At 45.2% G+C, this 19920-nt stretch overlaps 1 long non-coding RNA gene across 1 annotated transcript; it reads right to left on the bottom strand.

Moving 5' to 3' along the window:
- Positions 1-14806: 14806 nt before the first annotated feature.
- On the bottom strand, positions 14807-16037 carry LOC128948641 (uncharacterized). The gene is made up of 3 exons (XR_008484130.1): positions 15992-16037; positions 15219-15294; positions 14807-15101 (listed from the first exon to the last, which is right to left on the bottom strand). It is a non-coding gene; the product is annotated as an uncharacterized LOC128948641 (long non-coding RNA).
- Between the last annotated feature and the right edge of the window lie 3883 nt (positions 16038-19920).

Here is a 19920-nt window from a genome sequence, read left to right as displayed (position 1 = left end):
TCCCTTTACACAGGGAAGTGTAACTCACCAGCTCCGGTTCCTGATGGCAGATTGCTGGGGACATTTCGGACCCTCAAACCAGCCAGACTCTGCGGTGCTGGCAGCTTGGGTCCGGGAGGCATCCTGCGCAATGCAGAATTTCAGCAGGCAGACGGCCAGCCCCTCTTGGCCAGAGGCTCCTGAAAACTAAGGCTGACCCTTTCTCCAGTTAAGCAAAACTCAGACGCCCAGGTTCCTGGTGGCATATTGCTTGAGGGGCTTGGGACGCTCAAACAAGCTCAGCTCAGCACAGGAAGCAGCTTGGGGCTGGGAGTCATCCTGCACAGTGAAGAATTTCATGAGCCAGGCGTTCACTAAGGGCCCCAGGACCCTGGACACCAATGCCGCCCATTACACAAGGAAGTGTAACTCACCAGCTCAGGTTCGTGATGGAAGATTTCCTGGGCCATTTGGGATCCTGAAACCAGACGGATCCTGCGGTGATGGCTGCTTGGGTCTGGGAGGCATCCTGCGCAATGCAGAATTTCAGCAGGCAGCCTGCCACTAAGGGCCCATGGTTCCTGGACACCAACGCTGCCCTTTACACAGGGAAGTGTAACTCACCAGCTCAGGTTCCTGATGGCAGATTGCTGCACACATTGGGGGCCCTCAAAGTAGGCTCACCCTGCAGGGCTGGCAGCTTGGGTCTGGGAGGCATCCTGCGCAATGCAGAGTTTCAGCAGGCAGCCTGCCACTAAGGGCCCCTGATTCCTGGACACCAACGCCGCCCTTTACACAGGGAAGTGTAACTCACCAGCTCAGGTTCTTGATGGAACATTGCTGGGGCCACTTGGCACCCCCAAACCAGCCAGACACTGCGGTGGTGGCAGCTGGGTTCCGGGAGGCATCCTGTGCAATGCAGAATATGAGGAGCCAGCCGGCCACTAAGGGCCCCCGGGCACTGGACGCAAATGCCCCCCATTGCCCCAGGTAAGTGTAACTCACCAGCTCAGGTTCCTGATGGCACATTGCTGGGGACATTTTCAACCTTCAAAGCAGCCTGACTTTGCAGTGCTGGCAGCTGGCGTCTGGGAGGCATCCTGTGCAATGCAGAATTTCAGATGACAGACAGCTGGCCCCTCTGTCCTTTCTTTCTTCCTTTCAGTTCCTTTCCTTATTTTCTTTTTTTTCTTTTCTTTCTTTCTTTCCCTGTATATCTAATCTTGGTTTTCCTTTCTAGCTTTAGAATAAAAAAAAGCAGCAGTAGTAGCTTTCAGGCTACCTGGGAGTAAAAAAACCTCCAAAACGAAAATGATTTAAAGAAAAATATTTATTCCCTGGGAGCCTGAAATTTTCTATACTGCTGCACGTGACATAGAGCTTTCATTCCTTCTTATAGATAGTTGATATTATATACTTACTTTATACAGCGCCCCCTGCCGTCTGCCCCGGAGCACTGCAGGCACAGCGATCCCTGCCGCCTGCACAGGCGCACTGCAGGCAAAGCGCTGCGGCGTTGTTCGGTTCTGTTAAATGAAACTCGGCTGAATTCGGCTTGGTCCGGCTCTTGGTCTAAAGTCGTTTCAGTTCGACTCTTCGGCCGAACTCGGCACGGTTCGGCTAAACTCGGTCATATTCGGCACATTGTCTAAATGCGGCCAGTGTCGCCCACATTCGGCTATCGGTTCCAGTCGGCTATCATGGTCTCTTGGTGTAAACTCGGCTGTTTTCGGCCACACTCGTCTATTTTCGGCCGCACTGGGCTCTTCGGTTCAAGTCGGCTGTTTCCGGCCACCCTTGGCTCTTCGGGTAAACTCAGCTATTTCCGGCCACCCTCGGCTCTTCGGGTCAACTCGGCTCTTTTCGGCCACCCTCGGCTCTTCGGGTCAACTCGGCTGTTTTCTGCCACCCTCGGCTCTTCGGCTCTTCGGAACAATTCGGCCCGGCTCGGCTCCCTCAGGGCGCGAAAGCGGCCGTCAGAGGACCCCGGCACAGCGAGGCGTTTACCCCAGATGCCTGTCATAAACCCGCCAAAATACGCCCGCCCGCGGCGCCGCTGAGCCCGCGGCCTGGATCGGGTACACTTGAAATGCCACAGAAAATACCACCGGGGCCGCGCCGGCGTCGATATTCTGTGCAGGCAGTCCAGTTACACCCAACCCGGTCCTCCACTTCCCCGCCCTTTTCGCCGCCATGCTGAGAAGGTCAATTAAAAGTCCGCGACATCCGCGACGCGCCACTCCCAAGGTGGCGGCCTCTCGGTGCAGGGCTGCAGTACCGCGCTCTGCCCACAAGGCGGCAGCACTGCCGCACGCCCCAGCCGGGGGCGCAGCGCGCCTCGGGGCTGCGGGCAGGGAAGGCGGCGAAAAAGAACAGGGGCGGCCCCCGCCGAAAACTGCTCTGAAATAAATGCCCCAAAACAACGGGGAAGAGGAAAAATAAACTTCTGCCTCTAATCTAATAGGATAAAAGACAAAACAAAACACAACACACAAAAAAAACCCCAAAAACCCAACAATTTCTTTTAAAAAATATTTAAATATTTTTTAAAAAGTTTTTTCCTATTAATATTCACATTTCTATTTACAATGTATATTGATGTACACTGTCCATTTATACATTTCTTTTTATAAATACATTTCTATTCCATATTGCATATATCCCTAAAACTTAAATTTATTTGTATATTTTTATACATATTTTTACATAGTAAGTATATATTTCTGTTACGATTTTTACTTCTGTAACACTTGCATTATTTAAAATAAAACCTTTGCCTCCATCCACATTAAAGCCAAAAAGAAGCCCTTTCTTCTCAACGGTATTCAAATATTTTTTAAAATTCTAGTTTTCAGGTTCATATTCATATTTACATTTAAAATGTACACTTATGTATACTGTTATTTGTATTCTTCATTACATCTCTTCCTATTATTGGTATTTCTTTATATTTTGTGTTTTTATATATATATTTATATCTCGATTGTATATCTCCATATTTAGAAATAAATAACAATAATATCTACATTCATATTATTTAAAATAAAAACCCTGCCTCTAACACAATAGGAATAAAAAAAACCCCAACCCTTTGTTGTAAACAATATTTAAATAGACTTTATCCTAAAGTTCAATTTTTATATTCATATTTGTATTTATAAGGTATATTAATGTCTATTGCTTACTTATACATTTATCTTTACCAATGTCAAGTTAAAAATAAATTTATATTCTATATTACATCTGATGCGAGTAGTTATTTATGAATTTTTATATATTTTTATTCATATTTTTTATATTGATTAAATATTTCTGCCTCAAGATTTTTACTTCTGGAACACTTATAATATTCAAAATAAAACCCCTGCCTCTACTTAAATAAAAGCCAAAACATTCCCTTTCTTTTAAGCTATATTTACATATTTTTATATTTATATTCCCATTTATAATTTATATTGCCGTATAATGTTATTTACATTCTACACTACAACTCTTCATATTACTTACATATATTTATATATAAATTTATATTCATATTTTAGCAATTTCTCCTTATATATTTATTACATATTTCTATCTTAAGATCCACATTTCTATATTACTTATATTATTTAAAATAAAACTCCTGCCTCTAACCAAATGAAAAGCAAGGACGCCCCTTTATTTGAACCAGATTTAAAAATGTAGGAAGTAAATTTATTTTTCAAAATTAAAATGATATTCATATGGATATTTTAATTTATTTTATTCATAGATATTATATATATTAGAGAGAATACCTTCTAATATAATAAGAGATCTGTATTTTCTGTATTATAGATTTCTTTTACTTATATTTATTTAAATTAAATATTTATAGAGATTTGTATTTGTATATATATTTGTATATCTGAATTGATATTTTATTTCTATCACTTATTTAAAAACCCCAGCCTATAACCTAATAAAACCCCCCCATTTATTTTAACTCCATTTAAATATTTTCATATTAACTATCTATATTTATGTATCTTTGTGTATATATATATATATATAATAGACTATCATTTATCTATATGATGTTACAATTATATACCATGTATTACAGTTTTATGTATGTATCTGTTATCTATATTTATGTTTACCACTCTAATGTTATATTCATTTTTAAATGTATATTTATTTCTATTTTCATCTCTATATTAAACCATACAAGTTCATTAACCCCACGCACCAGAACCACAACAATACCGTACCTTTGTCAGCACCGGCGCGCACCACATGCTCGTCCCATCGCAGCGCATCAAAACAAAACCCACTGCTATTACTAACGGAACAAACGTCCCACAACGTCATTGAACCCTAATAAAAACTCAAATAAACCTAACTGTCAATAAATTTTAAATCCCACTATAAAGTAGCCCAAAACCTCCGCACATTCTCATCATAAACTTCCTCCTAAACCACTATCTCAAAAACCCCAAAAAACTCAAATACACCTTGAAAATGACACAACTGCTAATAAAAACAAACACCCAGTAAAAATTAAACCAACTCACGAGACTCAAAACTGTACAACTGACCCTAAACATTACTAAAAAAAGTCCCCAAAGCTCTACCTTTATGCTAATGCACAAATAATAACCTATCATCTAGAAAAGTTATTTGAAAAAATTAAAAAAAAATAATTAAAACCATGAAAATCAAAAACCTAAACTATTAAAATACTAAAAAACATCACTACCTAAATTAAAAAACGTATTGCCTAAAAAAACCCACCATATAAATGCCCCTGTCCCAAAAAATAAAAAAAACTATCGAACCAGAAAGAAATCAGAACTTAGGAACACTAAAACCATAGCGTTCAAGAAGTCACACCACATCCCTTATCATACACCAACTACAAACAACAGAAAACAATACAATGAATTCTTAAAAACCACCTTAAAACCACTACATTGAAAAACCTTTCCAAAATTAAAAACTGCATTTAACAAAAGCCATCTCATAAATTCACACCCAAAACTCCAGCAGCCCAGCTGGCCCTACCAAAGCTCTATGTTTATACAGACAGCAAACACAAACAAAAACAAAAATCCCAGTAAAACCCAACCCAAAGAATCCCATTGAAATTAATCCTGCCTCAAATACAAACCAACCCATCCAGAAAGTCAGCTTCACTCAAAAAACAATTTACACAGAGTTAATAATACCAAGAAATAAAACAACACACCATATACCACCAATGAATATAATAGTCAAGTAAAAAAAAAACACTACACCTTTTTCTTTTTATTTCTTAAACTAACTTCTTTTATTAGCTAGAACAAAAGATTTTGCCAGGACTGTAACAACAACAACAACCTCTTTTTCTTCTTCTCCTTCTGAAATGTCCCTTCTCACTCCCAAATTCCTTTCAACTCCTGAGTTTACATCCAAGCAAAAAGCAAAATTCGTGCACTCGTGCTCGTTCGCTGCTTCCGTCAGATTCTCTGTTCCCCTCCGCATCTTCTCACACTTTCAGTCTCCATGCTGTCCCGCCGTGATGAGTCTGACAGAAGAATTGGCACAAGTTAACAGAGCATTTCCCTCCCTCCCTCCCTCTGCTTTCCTCAGCGCATTTCAATCCATCCCAGGCCTGCAACGATGCACCCTCACCCCAAAGCTCACAGCAAGCGTGCAGCAGCTCAGGCTCACCTGGCTCCAGGGCTCTGTGCCTTGGATAGCCGAGGAAACTTCTGATGAGCCTCCGTTCCAATCAACTGGAATGCAAACTCACCTCCATCTCAGAGCCTCAGTGACCTCGGCCAGCCCCTTCCTCGCTTCCCTGGGTCACAATGACTTCCAGGCACAAGGATGCCAAGCAGGTTCTTGTCTTTTCTCTTGAGTGCCAACAGGTCAAATATGTAGGCTTTGACATAACTAATTACCCTCTCTTTGAACTCTCCCAAGGACACTTTTAAAGAAAAGACACAAGATTGCTGCTACAGCCATGTGGGATCGGGAGGAAAGCAGCAAGGATCCCAGGTCAGCGGCGCGGCCGGGCAGTGTCACGTCCCTGCCGCCCTGTGACAGGGCGCACGGCTGCAGGGCCCCAGAGCCTGCAGGCCCTGGAGCTGCCGCACGGATGGACCCGGTTCCCTCCCCGGGTGCCCAGAGGGAAACCTGAGGGCAGGTGTCCACCCCGAGGGTGCACCCAGAGCCCCGGGCACGGATGGAGTCACTGGCCGCTCTCTGGGGACGAGACCCTCCCTGCAGGTGACGCTGCCTTGCCCTCTCCCTCCCTGTGGCACAGGCACCTCCAGGCTCCATGACCAGCCTCCTTCCGTCAGCATCCAGGTGCTGTGTCGGAGCCAGAGGGGTCGAGGCTTTCCAGAACCATAGCGTCCTTTAGGCTGCAAAAGCCTTCTAAGGCCATCGAGCCCAGCTGCTGCCCCAGCACTGCCAAGCCCCCACCCAAATCAGGTCCCTAAACACCACATCTTGCCATGCTTCAAATGTCTCCAGCAATGGGGACTGCCCTGGGCAGCCCGCTCCTACGCCTGACCACCCTTTCAGTGAACAAATTGGTCCTCAAAGCCAATCTGAGCCTTCCCTGCTGCAACTTGAGGCCATTTCCTTTTGTCACGGCACTTCTTACCGGGGAGATCTCGGCACTTCAACCTTACCTGCTCCTTCCCTAGGAGCTCTCTGGCTTGCCTGCATGAGAGGAGAAACACTCCCAGCACAGGAACGGCAGCTCAGCAGGTCGCACACCGAGGCAGGGGAGCAGCTGTCCTCACCACAGCTCCCGTGTCAGCTCTCACAGATCGGCTCTGCTCTGCCTCCCGGGGGCAGATCTCTGCTCAGCGCTTCAGAATTGCCTGTTTGGAGGAGGGGGAAAAAACAGCTTAGCCAAGATTTTTATCCAGACTTATCTGATGTCTTTGCCTGCTTTGCCTCTTCCTGACTTCCTCCTGCTAAGAAAACAGCTGCCTTTGGACTTCTAGGGGCAACTGCCACGTAATGCTTGAAAAGGACCTACAGAAAAGTGCCTCATTTTTCAAGACTCAACCAAGAAGACAGACAACTGCACCTTCTCCATCCCCACTGCCTGCAGAGCTGCCAGGCACCAGGCCAGCTCTGCTCCTGCTTCCAGTTGTTCCCAACCCTGCTGCAAGAACTGAAGGCTGCTTTGGCGTTCCATCGCTCCGCTCCTCCCAAAAAAGATCTTTCAGTGCCGTTCTCCCTCCACGGGAAGGGCCCTTCTGTCTCACACGCTCGGTGACACGAGGCTGCGCCAAGCTGCAGCAGCCTCTGCTCCAGCTGGGAAGGGCTTTCTTCCTCCTCTGGCAACTGGCTGGCACAGGTTGCTCACACATGCTGGGGCTGCCCCATCCCTGCAAGTGTTCCAAGGCCCATTGGTGCTCTGGGATCAGGCTCAGAGCGACCTGGTCCATGGAACCGTGTCCCTGCCCACGGCACCAGGCTCGGAACGAGGTGATCTTTAGAGCCCCTTCCAACCTGAATTATTCCATGACTCTGTGAACTCAAAAAACTCGGGGAATAAATCTGTAAAGTCACTAAATACATAAAAGCATATCCCCATCAGCATAATTTTGAATGAAAAGTATATCTACAAACAGGGAGAAATATTCTATGTATTTGCTCTTGCTACCTTTCAGGCGTAATTTCAGCTATCTCTTCCAGTTTTAAAATATTCTCTTTTGAAATAATAAGCGGTGTTCAAATTTTAGCATTTTTACACTATTGCAGCAGCAAAAATTGCTGACAATCAGGCCGTGTCATTCTTTATGGAGCAGAGCCATCGTGACAGCATTCCTGGGACAGAAATTTTACAGGACGTCACTCCACAGAGAGCACCAAAATCCATATCAGTTGGCAGTTCTGCTCCTCCACATCAGAAAGCTAAACTAGGACAAGACAGCCTCGGGATTCACGAATGGCAAGGCAATAAGAGACACGCCTTAATAATATCATTACAATTTCCACAGATCTGCCACCTGATCTGCGACAGCACAGCACCCTGGCCCAGAGGAAGGTGAGCCTGCCCAGGACAGGGGTGGAACTAGGTCGTTTTCAACATCTCTTCCACCCCAAACCATTCTGCGGTGTGATGACACAGGAGAGTTGTAAGGGAGAAGAAGGATGAATTCCTTTGGAAGGATCATTGTTTGCCTCTCTAGTAGCAGGCTTTGCTGGCAGGATTGTTTTGCTCTTGCACTGACCTTGGCTGAAGGTGCTTCACCCTGCAGAGAGCGGTGACAGCCTGCTGCACACGCTGTTCTTGGGCAGAGCGCACGGAGCCAGAGGGCAAAGAGCCCCCAGCAGGTCCGTGACAGGAGCGGATGCTCCTCCCCACCTTTGGAAATATCCATTAGGGATTTTTCCAGCAGATGGCAACAGCAGACCGGTGTGGACTGCAAGGGCAGACTCTGCGGGCTGCCTGAAACCTGGCTGGGCTCCACCCAAAGCACCTCTCGGGGTCTGCTCCTCCCGCTCCTGGCATTGAGCCTGGCTGGCAGCCCGGGGCATGGTTACTGGAGTACAGAATAAATCAGTGCTGCAGGAAACTGCACAACAAGCTCTGCGGCTCTTGCTGTGTGTGCAGGCCTTAAAACACACCTGGTGCATTTGGAACAGATGAAAATTATGGCTCCCCCTGAATAAACATGATTTCTCTCCTAGATATCATTTTGAAAAATAATACTTCAAGGGGTGATCAGAATGGGAGCGCAGACAAACACCAAGAATAAAAACTACAGCGTTTGATGCTTTATCAAAAGGTGTGCCTGCCCTACCGTGTCGGGAAGCTGGACTGCTGGACCCAACTTTGCAGCACATTCTTGTCATTGCTTCTGAGCCACCTTCACCAGCTGCTCTCGTGGCATTTGCCGTGCCATTTGCAAATTACAATACGAGCGAACCTGGAAGGCAAAACACAAGATAAATTTACAGCTGGACGGTCAAATCTTTTTCTCCAAAATGCAATCAATGTACAGCTTTCCCCTTAAGCTGAAGTACAGGCCAAATTCATAGAATCACTCGGGTGAGAGAAGCCCTTCAGGCAGTGAAAACGAGCATTTAGGTGTGGTATGAAGCTTGGGGAGCCCTGAGGAGGCTGTCAAAGTCGACTGATATTCTTTGGAAATTACAAATAAAAAATGGGAGGAATGAATTTACAATGAATCCAGTGCGGAAACGCCGCAAGGGACAGCTTGCAGGGGAGATGCCTGAAAGCCAAAGCTGTGCTTCAGTGGCATCTGAGGTGACAATTTTGCAGAGTGCCTGTACACAAGTTTCTTTTCACTGCGAGCAGTGAGCAGCGGCTCAGAAGACCTGGCTGTAAAAAACACAGGTTATTGTCCCCAAGCACATGCCAGTGGTCTGGAAAAGGGTGACACTCGTTGACATGACTGTTGTGATTGCTCAAGGGGAGAGCTCCTCAGTCCTCCTCACTTCACCGATGCTCCCCCTTGGGGCGCAGGTGAATGGCACCACTGGGCTATGCTTCACCTCCCTGGGTATATTCTGTGCAGGGAACTGCAGTGCCATTGCAACTTTTCTGCTCTCACATCATTCTTCCAGAGAAAGACAGTACCTTGAAGGGAAAAGTGCCCTGTCCCTGTCCCACTTCCTTTGTCACTTGTGCTAACCCACAGCACACACTCCCTGCACATGTTATCTGAATGTTAACTCTGTTTACAAGTGCTGTGAATAAACCCCAATCCAACTGACAAAGTTCCTCTTTGCTCACATTTCAATACAAGGCTGGAACTATCACCTTGCAAAGAACTCTCCTCTACCAGTGCTAGATGCAAAACCAAAAAGCAAACCTAGGAATGCCTGCCACACTCCAGCACACAAAGCTGCTGCTGCTGCTGCTGCTGCTGCTTTTAATGGCTTAGCCTGAGGGCTTTGCTGCTCTTCCTTTGCTCTGCTAATGGGAAGGACTGGGAGACCTCTTTGAACTAGCTACACATACCAAAGACTGAATAAACAAGTATTCTTCATCCCATTTCTCTTAAGAGTTTGTCCTGACAGATGTCTTCTCCCTCCTGAGGTGTGGATTATAGTTTGTGTTTCCCTTTTTTTCCCCCTTTAGCCCTTGAAGCATTTCACACCCTGCTGGGCAAATGCCCAGAAGTAATCAGACTGACTGAACACGGGGAAACGCAGACAAAAGAAAAGGCTGGAAGCTACTGTTCTTCTCCCAGCTGGCACCGCCAGCTCCTGAGGGCTCAGCCACCACAGCCCACGTTTGTGACAGTACCTGTACGCTCTGGGTGTGTGCAGCCCTTGCGTCCTGCGGCAGCCTGGAGCTGCAGGCTCAGATATCCACCGCGAGCTCCTGGATCCTCCAGGACAAAGCCAGCTCTCCCTGCTGCTCCCGTGTTGCGCTGCCTGTGGAGCAGCGAGGGAAGGAGAGGCACGCAGGTTAGCACAGTGGCAGTGCACGAGCTGCCAGGCGTCACCCATCTGACCCGCACCAAAGAGGAAATCTTAATTTTCAGAACTTCCCATCATGCCACACAAGACACTGAAGCCGTCCAAATCTGGAAGGGATAGCCTGGCATGATGCCCCCCCAGGTCATATCTTACATCAAGAGTTCTTTTTCTCCTGCACAAGGCTCTATATCCTACTTGGACAGATATACAAATATCTATAGAAACTACAGATATTCAATAAGCCATCTTAAATCATAACAGCCAGGCCTCTGTACGACCGTGCTTAACTCCTGCTCAGCTCACGCCATCTCCCCGTTCCTCAGGCATCAGAAACCACTGAAACTCCCGTGTTTTCCTGGGGGCTGCCTGCCTGCAGCTGCCCTCCTCTCACCAACGGGGCCACCTGCCAGGCTCCCCAGGGCACAGCAGCCTCCAAGGGGAGCATTCGTCTGTTTGAGAGGTGATGGAAAGCCTGGGGAAAAAAAAAGCTCAGCGACACTGTGGCTCTGAAGGTGCAAGAATCATTACCCTGGAGACGTGCAGCTCACCTGGTTCATGCTGAGCACGCTCTCTGCTCGCTTCACCTGAGCGTTCAGCTGGAGAGATCCATTTCCACGCGCTGGGCTGGGTCCGTCTCCGTCCCTGCTGCGAGAAGGTGTTCGGGGGGGTGCCGCTGCCCGCTCAGCAGACGCTTCACACACTCTGCCAGCAGCAGGGGCAGCCTTTGAGGCCACACCAGCCTGGCACAGAGTCACTGAGCCATTCTGACTGTGTTAACAGCACCACGGATGAATCCCCATACCCTCGGGCCTTCATTCTCCGGCACCCCGAGCCCCGCGGCTGCGCGGCAAAGAAGGAAAGCGGGCACCGGAAGAGAGGAGCGAGAGCAGGGCATGACAAAGGGCGGCGAGGGAGGGCGGGCTGTGCAGGAAAGCGGGACGGGAAGGGAAAGCCCGGGAGGGGGGGTAGAGGGAGGGTGGACAGAGGAGGCAGAAACGGGGAAGAGAAAGGGAGTAGCGGGGAAGGGGCTGGACAGGAAGGAGCCGGGCTTGTGGGGGGAGAGGGAATGGGGGAAAGGGAGCGAGAGAAGGCGAATACGGGGAGAAGGAAGGAGGGCGAGAGAGAGGGACAGGCGGGGAAGCCTCACAGAGCCCCGGCTGCACCCCGAGCCCGGGCCGGCGCCTCGCCCTGCCCGGGAGGCTGCGCTCGGGGGAGCTGGGCTCGCTCCGGAGTCACTCGGCTCCAGTCGGCTCTTCGGCTAAACTCGGCTATTGTCGGCTAAACTCGGCTATTGGCGGCCGCATTCGGCTGCATTCGTCCCTTCGGCGCGCTTCGGCCCAACTCGGAGCCGCTCTCTGCGCGTTCGGCTGAGCTCGGCTCGGCTCGCCTCCCCCGACGGCGGGCAAGCGGCGCCGCCTCACGTTAAACTCGCCCGACTCGGGGCGCTCCTGCTGCCGCGTCCCGCGGGCGGCCCGGCCATCGCACCGACACGACCGGGAGCGCGGGGTGGCACAGGAGCTCATTGGGCTGTGACCGCACTCGCGCTAATTAGCGCGCACGAGAGCGGCGGGCTCGGTTCGGCCGAGCTCGGCTCCGTTCAGGCAGCCTCGCAAGCCTGGCCTCGGTTCGCTCGAGCCCGTCAGGTTCGGCCGGTCTCGCCTTGGTTCGGCTGAGCTCGTTCCATTCGGCCCAAGGCGGCGTCGTTCAGTCGTGTTCTTATAAATACCTTTCTTTATTGACTGTATATTTCTATATTTAGATTTATACTTCCATAATACTTCTATGATTCCAAATAAAACCCCCGTCTCTAACCAAATAAACACAAAAAAAGCCTTCTTTTGAACGATATTGAAATATTTTTATACTTTTGTATAATTATATTCACATTTATATTTATAGTTTCTTTTGATGCATTATATTCATAATTATATATAATAGATACAAAATTCTAGGAAAGTATTTACTAATTTTTTCTTATAGGTTTAAATTTTATATATATCTGTATATATTTCTATTTCTATACTTAGATTTCTCCCTTTATATTATTTGTAGCTATAATTTTTACAATCAAAACACTGCCTATTGACAAATGAAAAAACCCACTTTGTTTAACTATATTAAAAAATATTTTCATGCTTATAATTGTCATATTTATATTTATAATTGGTTCAGTATTACATGAGAACATACCTGCTCCTGCACTGCAGCGGGGCTCCCTCTCCTGGGGTCCTTGGGGTGCCCCAATGGCATCAGAGCCCCGAGTCTTCATCCCCTTCTCCTCTATTTAGAAACTACACTGGAACTTTTTTCTGGAAACAAAGACATTACCTAAATCCTCTCTCCGTGTCCCAGACAGATGCATATTCAGTTATTAGTTGGCTGGGCAGCAGTTTCTTAAATAGAATGATAAACAAGATGTGAACATTTTAGCTACAAGCAAATAGGCAAATCTGAACAAGGTACTGGTGGCCAACACCAACCACCAAAGTGATTTTGAAGCCATTTTTTAAACAATAAAATAATGATACCACAAAAATTAAGCAAAAAGCTAACTACTGGCTAAGAAAGAAGGAAAAATTAACTTTTGACAGCAACAACGTTCCAACCACACAGGCTTTTTCCCCATGTCATACCTTGTAACTACGTCTCTTGGCAATTCTCATCATGTATCCCAAAAGGAATAAATACCTCAGAGCGTCCTAAAGCAAAAAGCAGCACACGTGAGCCCCTCACACTCCCGGGAGGCCGGCACAGCGTGCACTGAGTCTGCAACAAATTCTGCTCACTGAGGGTCTGCAAACAAAGGTTCAACTGATGAACTGACCTGATTTTAAAGAGAGGTTTTCTAAGCGCTGAAGCACAAAAAAGAACAAGCAGAAACAATTCTTAAAAAAAAACCTGCAAGTTTCGTTTAGCATATATGCGACTGATTTCCACCCTGTGGCTTCTCACTGTGATTCGTCTGCAGGTTCAGGAAGATGACAATGCACACTCTGCCTTCCCTGAGCCCCCCACGGCAGCGGAGCGCTGCTCCGTGCGCTCAGATCATCGGGAACTGGATTACACGTGCCCGGATGGACCGGAACTGCTCTGCTGCAGATTCAGGAGACGATGGCAGAGAGGGGCTGGCCGAGGCGTCGTCCCAATTCCGTTCCTGTGTGACGAGGAGCGGTTTGTTCCCAGCAGCTGCAACAATCCCCAGCTCGCTTCCGTGGTGAGTGCCGATGGCACACAAATGGCAGCCCGAGGAAATCGTGTTCTGGGCTCTAAGTGGTTGGGACAGGGTCCGATTTTTTGTTTTGTATCTGTATGATGATTAGTACGACAGGGCCCTGATCGATGACGTGGCAGCACAGAATTAAAAGCTCCTCAATAGGATTACATCGGCTTCGAGGAAAAGACAAAAGCCTAGGACCATTCTGAAATCTACTTTTAATCCCGAGCACACGGATTGTCACCATGCTGCACCTTCCAGCTTTTCAAAGCAGCTTACTTCTGAAGACCAGGAAACACTGATTTCTACAGAAACAATGGGCAACCCCCAGGCTAATCTCAGCACTACTGTTTAATAGGGGACCTGCCAGCGTGCCAGTCCAGCCTCAAGTGTGCTTTACTTCAGTCTAACATCCCCACAAAATTCTTCTCACGTCTCCCAACCCTGAAATCTTATTTTCCCCTAAAGCTTCTCATCATTAGCAATTTCCAAGTAACATGTTTTTTTTACAGCATTCAAAAATGTCATGCTGGACTGTGCTAGAGAGTAATCTGCAAATATAAGCTTAGCAAAGTTTGAATTGACTTGTCCAGAGAAAAAACCTACAAGCGAACACCTACACCTGCCTAAAAAGAGCTAACAAGCCCCTGGCAGCTGCCAGCATCAAAGCACAGTGGATGTTTCTAACACAGGGTAAGGATAACAATATCACCTTTTGTTCTCTCCAGCTTGTTTTCCCTGCAGTCATATTTCGCTTCTTATGATTTTTTTAGTCTCCGTATCTTCGTGGACAGCACCGAGCCTGAAGACAAGGATACGAGAGTCTTTCCCTGCCGTACGGAGAGAACCAGGAAAACAGTTAAAAAGAGAACAGGGTAGTTTGAAATTCATACTTGCAATGAGAAGCAGCGCCTAACCAACAGAACAAAAGTAAACAAAGCATGGCAGCTCCCTGGGGACAGAAGACTTACAAACTCTCCAGAATTTACAATTCTAGCGACCATCTCCTTTAGGACAGCAGCCAAGTGTCCCATGAGGTGGCGCTACACCAAAGAACAATCTGAGAGGTTCCAAAGAGCGAAATGCACAATATTTTGCAAAGACATAAAATCTTGCAAAACAACAAAAATACAATGGATGTAAACTACAGGGCAAGAGTACAAGTGTTCACTTTAAGAGCTGGAACCATCCAGGTGAGCACCTGATAACTGGATCCTCAGCAGAGTTTGAGCCCTTCAGGACACAGAAGGGGTTTCCCCAGAAATTTCACAGACTGAGTTTTGATAGAAGTACAGTTGCCACATCCTCAGAAACGTCACCCATTCTCCAGGTGTGTGGAGAGAACTGCAAATGGCTCTCACGTAGTTTGAGCTAGTTCTGTAAGGTCTCGGGGTGAATTTCACCAGATGCAACCAAACAGGGCAACTCCCAGTGGGACAGAAGGAACCCAAAGCTTGGGTAAGCAGAGCTGCAGCAAATACTGAGGAAACAAACATAACAGTGTAAAAAATAATAAACCATCCTTTTTTTTTCTCTTGCTTTTGTTTTTTTCTTATTCAGATCAGAATAGCAATTAAAGAGAAAGTGAAAAACTCACCATTACTGAACATTTCATCATCTGTAGGCTGAGCATCCTTAGCATAGAGGACTCCAAAGTTAAAATTCACCGATCCCTGCAAAATAAAACCAAATATTGTATGATAAACAGTCAGACAGCAAACATAAAAATTTGTTTCCTCTAAGGACTTTCAGGTATGTATGTATCTTTGCATACATCCTACACATTAGAACATACACTTTATACCATCACCTAATACATAATCATTTACCTTTAAATTTTGATAGTATAGCATGAATTTTTAACTTAAATTGGTGATCTATTATTATTAAGTTGGTGCTTAAAGTTATTTCTGCTGTCACGTTCAAAAAAACATTAATTTTTTTTACTGTAATGACCAATTGATTTCAAAGTCATCACAAGCCCATCAAAATACAAAGCTCTGTTCACTGGACGGGTCTGTGAGCTAGAAGTAGTTAGGCTTCTACTTCCCTCTTGTTCTTCCAGAGCCAAGAAATCCTGTCAACAAAACCAGGATCTTTAGCCCACTGCTGTGAAAGATTCTACAAGGATGATGGTTTGATTTGTGTTCAGAAGTTTTGATTTGAAATGGCCAGTTCAATGGATAAAGACAGTTTAAGTAGTATTACATTACTGTTATTATTATTTCTATTATTATTTTTACTATTACTACTACTATTATTATCACCTGTTACTGGAAGAAACAGACCAGTAGTACCTATACTTAATTACTTTTATTTCCAGAAAATAATAAAGAAAAAAGAACCAAACCAAAAAAAGTCACTTCCTACCTTTTCTATCAAGGGATGAAAAATTTCTCTTGGGCTCTCCTCCAATTTACTGTTAAATGGAATGTTCTGTGGAACTGCCATTTCTTTCCCAAAATACTAACTTCCAACACTTCCTGAACGTATTTTGTATTTTAAAACAACAGAAGTTAGTGAGACTCTGTGGAGGTCAGGTTTAAATTTCTTTCCTTCTAAAGCACAGAGTTCTGTTCCATCACCCCGCCCTTTGGCTCTACACTGAATCATGGTGAGCATTTGAGGAGTGCTCAATAACCAATTCTATTTCTCTCTTTTTCTAGTTCTCTCTATTCTTAAATAATTCAAATGAAAAATGACAAGTCAAATGAAAAAGTTCAGCCTCAAAGTCACACTTTTTCCCTTTGTCTGGTCAAGAACAGGCTCTATGCTGCCTTCAACGATTAAGACTTGCAAAACCGGTTTTACAGGTTTATCATAAAACCCACAGAAGGCAAGCTCTGAATAACAGGAAAAGGTACACAGGCAAATATCTAAAGGGATCACTTCTTTGGAAATACATACCTTGATAGAGATCGCACTGAGAACCTTTCTGTGGGACTCTAAGGGAGACGTATTTTCCGAGTACCCTGTAAACAAGAAAAGCTACAATATATTACAGGACACCCCCACTTTTTCTACACATTCAAATAGGATTTTTAATAAAAACAATTCAGTTAAAAAAGAAGGAACAAAACCAAGCTAATTTTACTCAGCTATATTTACTCCCGATTTAGAGGGGAAAAAAAAAAAACTCACAGGTGCTCGCCGTGCTCGCCCGGGGCGGCTCCCGCACAGCCCCGCGCGCCCGCCTGGCCCGCCAGCCAGTCATGTGCCGCGTCAGCCGTTGCGTCACGCGCCGCGCCGGCAGCAGGGCCTGCCGGGAGTTGTAGTCTCGGGATGACAGCCACGGCTCCGTCCCCCAGCGCCGGGACCTGCAGTCCCTCCCGGGCATCAAACGGGACCTTCACCCCTGGGCGGGGAAGGACCTGAGGCACCACCGCTCCTCCCGAATGCCCTCTCTTTTTCCCTCCAACCCTTTTTTCTTTTTTCACTCTGTTTTTCACCCCTTCCCTTCCCTCTTGCTCTCCCGCTTCCTTTCCTTTCCTTTCCCTTCCCTTTCCCTTTCTTGTATTTCTGATCTTGGTTTACCTTTCTAGCTTTAGAATAAAAAAACAGCAGTAGAAACTATCAGGCTACCTGGGAGTAAAAAAAAAAAACAACTCCAAAACGAAAAGGATTTAAAGAAAACTATTTATTCCCTGGGAGCCTGAAATTTTCTACTGCTGCACGTGACATAGAGCTTTTATTCCTTCTTATAGAGAGTTGATATTTTCTACTTACTTTATACAGCGCCCCCTGCCGTCTGTCCCGAAGCACTGCAGGCACAGCGATCCCTGCCGTCTGCACAGGCGCACTGCAGGCACAGCGATCCCTGGCGTCTGCACAGGCGCACTGCAGGCACAGCGCCCCCTGCCGTCTGCCTCGGAGCACTGCAGGCACAGCGATCCCTGCCGCCTGCACAGGCGCACTGCAGGCACAGCGCTGCGGCGTTGTTCGGTTCTGTTGAATGAAACTCGGCTGAATTCGGCTTGGTTCGGCTCTTGGTCTAAAGTCGTTTCAGTTCGGCTCTTCGGCCGAACTCGGCACGGTTCGACTAAACTCGGTCATATTGGGCACATTGTCTAAATGCGGCCAGTGTCGGCTACACTCGGCTATCGGTTCCAGTCGGCTATCATGGTCTCTTGGTGTAAACTGGGCGATTTTGGGCCGCCCTGGGCTCTTCGGTTCAAGTCGGCTGTTTTCGGCCACCCTCGGCTCTTCGGGTCAACTCGGCTATTTCCGGCTTCCCTCGGCCCTTCGGGTCAACTCGGCTGTTTTCGGCCACCCTCGGCTCTTCGGCTCTTCGGAACAATTCGGCCCGGCTCGGCTCCCTCAGGGCGCGAAAGCGGCCGTCAGAGGACCCCGGCACAGCGAGGCGTTTACCCCAGATGCCTGGCACAAACCCGCCAAACTACCCCGCCCGCGGCGCCGCTGAGCCCACAGCATGTGTCGGGTACACATGAAACGCCACAGAAAAATCCGTCGGAGCCGCCATGACGTCAGTATTCTGTGCAGGCAGTCCACTTACACCCACCCTGGTCCTCCACTTCCCCGCCCTTTTCGCCGCCATGCTGAGAAGGTCAATTAAAAGTCCGCGACACCCGTGACGCGCCACTCCCAAGGTGGCGGCCTCTCGGTGCAGGGCTGCAGTACCGCGCTCTGCCCACAAGGCGGCAGCACTGCCGCACGCCCCAGCCGGGGGCGCAGCGCGCCTCGGGGCTGCGGGCAGGGAAGGCGGCGAAAAAGAACAGGGGCGGCCCCCGCCGAAAACTGCTCTGAAATAAATGCCCCAAAACAACGGGGAAGAGGAAAAATAAACTTCTGCCTCTAATCTAATAGGATAAAAGACAAAACAAAACACAACACACAAAAAAAAACCCCAAAAACCCAACAATGTCTTTTAAAAAATATTTAAATATTTTTTAAAAAGTTTTTTCCTATTAATATTCACATTTCTATTTACAATGTATATTGATGTACACTGTCCATTTATACATTTCTTTTTATAAATACATTTCTATTCCATATTGCATATATCCCTAAAACTTAAATTTATTTGTATATTTTTATACATATTTTTACATAGTAAGTATATATTTCTGTTACGATTTTTACTTCTGTAACACTTGCATTATTTAAAATAAAACCTTTGCCTCCATCCACATTAAAGCCAAAAAGAAGCCCTTTCTTCTCAACGGTATTCAAATATTTTTTAAAATTCTAGTTTTCAGGTTCATATTCATATTTACATTTAAAATGTACACTTATGTATACTGTTATTTGTATTCTTCATTACATCTCTTCCTATTATTGGTATTTCTTTATATTTTGTGTTTTTATATATATATTTATATCTCGATTGTATATCTCCATATTTAGAAATAAATAACAATAATATCTACATTCATATTATTTAAAATAAAAACCCTGCCTCTAACACAATAGGAATAAAAAAAACCCCAACCCTTTGTTGTAAACAATATTTAAATAGACTTTATCCTAAAGTTCAATTTTTATATTCATATTTGTATTTATAAGGTATATTAATGTCTATTGCTTACTTATACATTTATCTTTACCAATGTCAAGTTAAAAATAAATTTATATTCTATATTACATCTGATGCGAGTAGTTATTTATGAATTTTTATATATTTTTATTCATATTTTTTATATTGATTAAATATTTCTGCCTCAAGATTTTTACTTCTGGAACACTTATAATATTCAAAATAAAACCCCTGCCTCTACTTAAATAAAAGCCAAAACATTCCCTTTCTTTTAAGCTATATTTACATATTTTTATATTTATATTCCCATTTATAATTTATATTGCCGTATAATGTTATTTACATTCTACACTACAACTCTTCATATTACTTACATATATTTATATATAAATTTATATTCATATTTTAGCAATTTCTCCTTATATATTTATTACATATTTCTATCTTAAGATCCACATTTCTATATTACTTATATTATTTAAAATAAAACTCCTGCCTCTAACCAAATGAAAAGCAAGGACGCCCCTTTATTTGAACCAGATTTAAAAATGTAGGAAGTAAATTTATTTTTCAAAATTAAAATGATATTCATATGGATATTTTAATTTATTTTATTCATAGATATTATATATATTAGAGAGAATACCTTCTAATATAATAAGAGATCTGTATTTTCTGTATTATAGATTTCTTTTACTTATATTTATTTAAATTAAATATTTATAGAGATTTGTATTTGTATATATATTTGTATATCTGAATTGATATTTTATTTCTATCACTTATTTAAAAACCCCAGCCTATA

Source organism: Melozone crissalis, unplaced genomic scaffold (genome assembly GCF_028551555.1).
Source record: "Melozone crissalis strain CALT ecotype California unplaced genomic scaffold, PUWL_Pcris_2 ptg000140l_1, whole genome shotgun sequence".
Taxonomy (NCBI): domain Eukaryota; kingdom Metazoa; phylum Chordata; class Aves; order Passeriformes; family Passerellidae; genus Melozone; species Melozone crissalis.
This window is presented reverse-complemented; position numbering and strand designations above follow the sequence as displayed.